Here is a 7,081-nt window from a genome sequence, read left to right on the forward strand (position 1 = left end):
GTTTGATGTTGCAAAAGCTTTGCCTTTTGACTTCTACCACTCCTAAAGGGCTATGAGGGAAGAACAACAAAGATAAAGGAGTGACATTGAAGAGATCAAACACTACATTGGATCCTCAAGGAGGAGTACTAGCCACCACCATTAAAGGTGGATTTTTTGTTCTCGTTACCCCCTCTCCTTATGTCATTTTTTTTGTTTTCTGTTCTCTTGTTCTTGTTGCATGATCATCTATGTCTTAAAGTTATGAAGTGTTCCATATGTCTTTCACCTTGCTTAAAAAGAAAATTTTAATTGAAAAGAATTGAGACATAAATGAATTTCAAGTTAATAATAAGAATATTTTAACTATCATGATGTGGTGGCATTGCTTTTGTTTTCTGAATGTATGAAAAAATAGTGTATATTTGAAGTTGGAATTTAAGAATGTTGGCTCTTGAAAGAATGATGAAAAAGGAAAAGTATTATTGGTAATCTGAAAAATCCAAAAAATTGATTCTTGGAGCAAGAAAAAGCAGCAAAAAGAAAAAGAAAAAAACATGGCAAAATAAATAAATAAATAAATAATAAACAGCAGAAAAAGTCAATAGCTCTTTAAACCAAAAGGCAAGAGGAAAAAGCTAGTAACCCTTTTAAACCAAAAGGCAAGGGTAAAAGGATCCAAGGCTTTAAGCATTAGTGGTTAAGAGGGCCTAAACGAATAAAATCCTGGCCTAAGCGGCTCAAACAAGATGTCCCTAACCATGTGCTTGTGGCGTGAATGTGCCAAGTGAAAAGCTTGAGACTGAGCGGTTAAAGTCGTAATCCAAAGCAAAAAGAGTGTGCTTAAGAACTTTGGACACCTCTATCTGGGGATTCTAGCAAAGCTGAATCACAATGCGAAAGGGTTCACGTAGTTAAAGTGTCTGTGGCATTTATGTATCCGGTGGTAATACTGGAAAACTAAGTGCTTAGGGTCACGGCCAAGACTCTGAAAGCTGTGTTCAAGAATAAAAAAGAATTGAACTAGGAGAGTCAATAATATCATCTGGATTCTAAATTCCTAAAGCGACCAACATTTCTGAGTTTCAATGGATAGTGAGATGCCAAAACTATTCAGAAGCAAAAAGCTACTAAGTCCCGCTCATCTAATTGAAACTGAGCTTCATTGGAAACTTTGAAATTTATTGTATCTTACTTTTCTTTTTATCCTTCTGTGTTTTTAGCTTGTTTTGTTTACTTTTTATTAAGTTTTTATAGGTTTTAGTGTTAAATTCACAGTTTTGGATTTTACTATCAGTTTTTGTGCAATTTCAGGTATTTTTTGGCTGAAATTGACGAATTGGAGCAGAAGTCTGAATCAAAGACAGAGAAAGCACTGTAGATGCTATCCGAATCTAACCTCCTTCCACTCGGAAGAACTTTTCTAGAGCTACAGAAGTTTCATGAAGCGTTCTCAATGGCTATGGAAAGCTGACTTTCAGAGCTTTCCAGCAATGTATAATAGTCCATACTTTTCTTCAGATTAAAAGGCCCAAAAATGGCGTCCATCGCCAGCCTCCTGCCCCCTTCCAGGCGTCCAGCGCCCAAGGAGAAGAGACCAGCGTCCAAACACCCAAAGAGCACCCCCTAGCCAGCGTTCAATGCCCTAGAGGCGTCCTAGCACGTGGATCTCATCAAAGCTCATTCCAAACACTCACCAAGTGGGCCCCGAAAGTGGATTTTAGCACTAAAAAGATTGTTTTACCCTTACTAGTCATTAGTTTAGTATTTAAACTAGAAGATAACTCTTTGTTAAGGATCTTCGGCCACTTTACATCATATTTTCGTTTACCACATTGTATTTCCATCAGTATGAGTTTCTAAACCTCCTAGGTTAAGGGGAGGAGCCCTGCTGAGTGCTATGAATTGATAAAAGTGTTATTATTTTCCTTCAATGCGTGTTTGATTTAATTCTAAGATGTATACTCGTTCTTCAACATGGTGAATAGGATGATCCATGACAATCAGCTCTGTTCATCATACTAAGACCGCGTGCCTGACAAACACGCTTGTCTACTTGGTTTCATATGAATACATGGCTGAAAAACATGAACCGCCAGCTTGATTATACATCTCTCAGATGGCTAATCCACGACTTCGTTGGGGACTTCTCGAGACACCAGTTCATCCAATTTTCGGGGAGATTAGGGTCTCTGTGGTAGAGGCTAGAACCCAAAGAAGCAGCATTCTCTGATTCGAAAGATTCGACCTTGTCTGTGGCATTTTGAGTAGGATCACCAAAGAGAATGAACTGCTAGAGCTTCACCCTCGTTCAGATTGGATGACCGTGGCCATACCGTGTTTGATCTGAAGCAGAGGAGATTAATGACCATGGCCATACGACGTTGATCACATACAGCCTGCCATAGAGGAAATCATTCACCAGCAAAGGAGACAATAATACTAGAGTTAATTCAAAAAGACAAAGCAACTCCAATCCTTAACTATCTTCCTATTGTTATTTACATTCCAATTCACAAAGTATTTTATACCGTTTTCTTTATTCCTTTTATGCAATTAAAAATAACATACCAACATCTCCTATTCTTTCATCCGTCTGACTAAGACCTGCAAGATAACCATAGCTTGCTTCAAACCACAATCTTCTTGGGATCAACCCTGACTCGCTCAGGTATTACTTGGACGACCCAATGCACTTGCTGATACAGTTGTACGGAGTGTGGGGATTCGTGCACCAAATACAAACAAGGAAAACATACATACATACACCAATCATAGCAGAGGAAATGCACAACCAAGTATGATGCATGTCTGGGCCTAGTGCAAGTAATGAACTCATTTGTCAATTACATACCCGCTCCTGACATTACCCGGAGTCCTTTGACTAGGTAAGGCTTCCCTGTTGGCAATACCCAATGCAAGAGTCCTTTGACTTGCGAGGCAAACCACTACAAGAGTTCTTTGACTTGCAGGGTGGCACTAGCAACCCACTGTAAGAGTCTTTTGACTTGTAGGACGGAGCTAGTTAACTTATATCTACCCAACACACTCATTGTAAGAGTCCTTTGAGTTATAGGAGCATATGCTAGTTGTGTTTTCTCGATACCTCTATAAGATTCCTCTAACTTACAGAATAGCACTATAGCTAGGTATCCCAGGAAAGCGTTCTCAGTGGTCGCACCACCATCTATTTGACTACCTCTCTGTAGCAGATTCTTACATAACCGTTCTCAAGCATCGCCCGAAGTCTCATAAGTCACACATAACCATACTTTCCATCACTTAGAAATCATCTTTATCATCTTTCCACAATCATAAATCAAGCATCACAGTGATCTCATTTCATAATTCTCTACTTACTCTGTAAGGTTAAAGACACTGCTATATAGCTTTTAACTCATTTTCTTTCTAACATGATTGCAAGTTTTAAAACTTATTTCATTACCTTACATATACCTCTATACCTTCTCTTATACCTTCACTTAGGTGTTTAATAAAGAGAATTAGAGAATTTTGGACTCAAATCTGCCTTCCTGAGGCTTTTAGAAAAAATTGCCTTTTGATTAATATTTTATTATTATTAATAAAATAATATTTTAATATTTTAATATCTAAATAATAATATTTTATTCAACTTTTAAAAATTGTATTTTGACCCCCGAACTTCTTGGAAATTTCATGTTAACCCCTTAACTTTTAATATTAACACTTTAGCCCCTCAACTTTTTATTAATTAACTTTCAACCCCAAACTTTTTAATAATTATATTTTGACCCTAAAATCATCAAAACCAAATGTTTTTCTTGTCCTCCAAAAACCAAAAATATTTTTTCAAAAGTTCATCAGATTTCAACTTGATTTTCAACCAGTTTTTCAATTTTTGCCAAACCAAAGAGCAACATTTCAGCCATCAAATACACATAAAAAACACACCAAATATCATGAATTTCATGGCTAGAAAGCCATGTTTTCCAGTAGCAACAACAGCAACTTCACAACCATCAATAACTTTAATTTTCAAGCATTAAAACAATAAGATATCATGATCAAATTATCACATAAACACTCAAAATCAAGAATCAAGCAACAAGATCTGGTTTAACACTTCAAGAACACAACAAATCATTGATTAATTTATCAAACCTTACCTTCTTTGCAGCTGCCAAAAGTTGAACCAAGAACAAGCTTCCGAAATCACTTTTACGCCTATTTTAACATCAAAGACAACTTTAGAACCATATGAACCATGAATGCTGAAGCTTCAAGATGATGAAAAGAAGGTTATTCTCACCTTAAGGCAACTAGAAATCATGTTTTCTTAGAGCCTATGGAGATTGAACAAGAGATCCTAAGAGAAAACATGAAGAAAACATCATTAGCTTGATGTCTCCACTCACTACAAAAAAAAAGGCCTATGATCACAGTTTTTACCGTGGCCGTAGCCTATTTTATTTTATGATATTTAATTTTTTTTAAAGCATAATCAGATCCCAAAATGATGATAATCACAAAATAAATCTAAAAAATAAAAAATGATAATCAACAATTAAGATAAGTTGTGATTAAAGTAACCAGCTAACATGCCAATATAGTTGAGTGAATACACTTGTCTCAATCTTAGTTTTATACAGTGATATATACACTAACACTAAAGAGACACTATTAATAGAATTGTTCTACAGGCGTAAGAGTAATACAATTTAGACTCTGCCAGGATAGATTGTTTCTAGTATTGCTATTCTCTCTTCTCAACGCTCGAGAACTTTTGTTTCAACTACTTTACCATTTGAAAGCTTAGCACCTGCTTCCTTAACATGCAAAGTAAAGTCACATTAGACATAAACACCTACATTTATTCTTCTTCAACTTAGAAAAAAAATATATCATTGAAACATATATACATCACACATATAATAGCAAGTACACACTATACAACACATATCTACATCATAGTATATGACACATCATAAAACAATATAAAGTACTTGAAGAGATACAGTATATATTACCAAAGTACTTGAGATCCTCTGAGTAGCTTCTTTTTATTTTTAACACTTCATTTTTGACAGACTTCATTGCAGCTCTCAATTCCTATAAAGCACCAAATAATATAAATATAGCACAAGTAAAAAGAAAATGGAAGTAAAAAATGAAGCAACATAAACAACAAAGCAAACCTGAGAAGCTCTAGATTGGCAATTGACAAAACTTAGGTAAGTATGCTCCTTATTCTTCGAATTCACAGATCTGAATTCTGAAAAAATTTCTAATTTTCAAGTTTCTTCTTCTCCTCAAATTTACTTTGTTCAAGCTGCAAACATAAAGCATTTCAATATTAATCAAGCTGCAAATGTTTTGTAATTTTAAATGCTAAAGCATTTTAATATTAATCAAATTATCATTTACTTTTCAAAACTATTAAAGGTAGTCCTTTTGCAATTATAGGAACTTTATTATATACAAAGATAACAATGCTGCATAGTTTCAAATGAACCATTGCAGCATAGGAACTATCAATGGTTGAGATTGCATCCAACTTGTCCTCTTTGCAGAACATCACCAATTGCAACACCAAAAAATATGATGATTCTGAAACTATGCAAAATTTGATAACAATACTGCATAGTTCTTTTGGGGAAAATTTGATGCAAAATTTAAGTTATTAAACAAAGAAACAGCAAAAAATATGGCTGGTCTAAGAATAATGTCATTGATGACGAAATGTATGTTAAATTAGTCACATTTTTTACCTAACTCTCAGAAAGAGAAATTAATGAAAAGAGAAAGTCAAACTAAGACATTTTCTTTTCTTTTGCTTACTATGCATACCTTAATTAACATCATTAAAAGCTTGTTAGTATTTCATATTTATTTTTAGCAGCCTACTCATAATTTCAGCAGCCATACAATTTAAATAGATTTTTTTATTTGAGGCCTTGAATTCCAATAGATTTGGTTTTGCTAAATTTCAACTTTATAAAGATATCTAGTATATTATTAACTAAATTGAAAAAGTATGCAGTCCAATCAATTTCAGCTACTTAATCATGCAGTAACAAATTTAAGATTCATGTTAAACAGTAACAAATTTTAGCAACACATTTAACTTTTAGCAACAAATTACTTTCAGCAACAAAATCAAAGTGCAGTGATGCAGCAACAAAATTAAAACAGAAAGAACAGGGGTAAACTAACTCACCGCACAAAGAAAGGACTGGCAGTGATTCTGGCTACACCTGCGTGATACCCGGTGCCCAGACGGCAGACCTGATGGCGGCAGAAGCTCAGCACGGTGGCTGGCCCTCAACAGCGGTGGCGACAGCGGCAATCCTAGTTCCTCATTCTTACCCGTTCCGTTCTCCCTCTCTCCCGCTGCAGCAATGGCAATGGCAGAGCCTTCACAGCAGCGGCTGTAGCTCGATGGAAGTGACGCAGATGGCATCCTTCGTGTTATGTCTCCCCATCTCCTCAGGCTTCTCCGGCAACGGCGAGAAAGACGGCTACACGGGCTTCCTCCAAGTGCGGCGACGACGCATGTAATTCGGCAGCTTCTCGGTGGCAGGGCACGACGACTCGACGATTCGGCAGCGGTGATGACCTCTCCTTCTGCCAGTGATGCTCCTCCGTTTCTCTCTCTCTCTCTCTCTCTCTCTCTCTTTCTCTCTCTCTCTGCGTGGGTGGCTGCCATGACAATAGAGGGTGAAAGAGGTATGTGAGGCTGAGTGTGGGTGTCGAAAGGGTGGTCCATGTGTGTGTGCTGCGGTGTGGAGGGAAAGGGAAATGGGGAGTTTGGTGGTTGCTGATGGTAAAAAGGAAAAGTGTGGCGGTGAATGGCGGTGAGGTAGTGAAATTAAAGTTAGGTTAGGGTTAATGGGTTTTAATTTGGGAATTCAGGGTTAAATTCAGGTTTTGATTTGGGAATTAGAAGTTAGGTACAATATTAATTTAAAACAAAATTTAATCCAATAATAATATCTATAAAAATACTATTTAATTATTAATTTAAAATTCATTTTTAAATAAATACTCTAATTTAATTATCAGAGATAATAAAAATCAATTTCCTCTATAATCATAAAATAAAGTTAAAAATCTAATTATT

At 36.0% G+C, this 7,081-nt stretch overlaps 1 pseudogene; it reads right to left on the reverse strand.

Annotated features, from left to right (window-relative positions):
- Window positions 1-4,727: 4,727 nt before the first annotated feature.
- Window positions 4,728-6,667, reverse strand: LOC148561274 (uncharacterized; annotated as a pseudogene).
- Between the last annotated feature and the right edge of the window lie 414 nt (window positions 6,668-7,081).

The sequence above is a fragment of the Arachis ipaensis genome, chromosome B6 (genome assembly GCF_059453495.1).
Source record: "Arachis ipaensis isolate K30076 ecotype BB chromosome B6, ASM5945349v1, whole genome shotgun sequence".
Classification (NCBI taxonomy): Eukaryota; Viridiplantae; Streptophyta; class Magnoliopsida; order Fabales; family Fabaceae; genus Arachis; species Arachis ipaensis.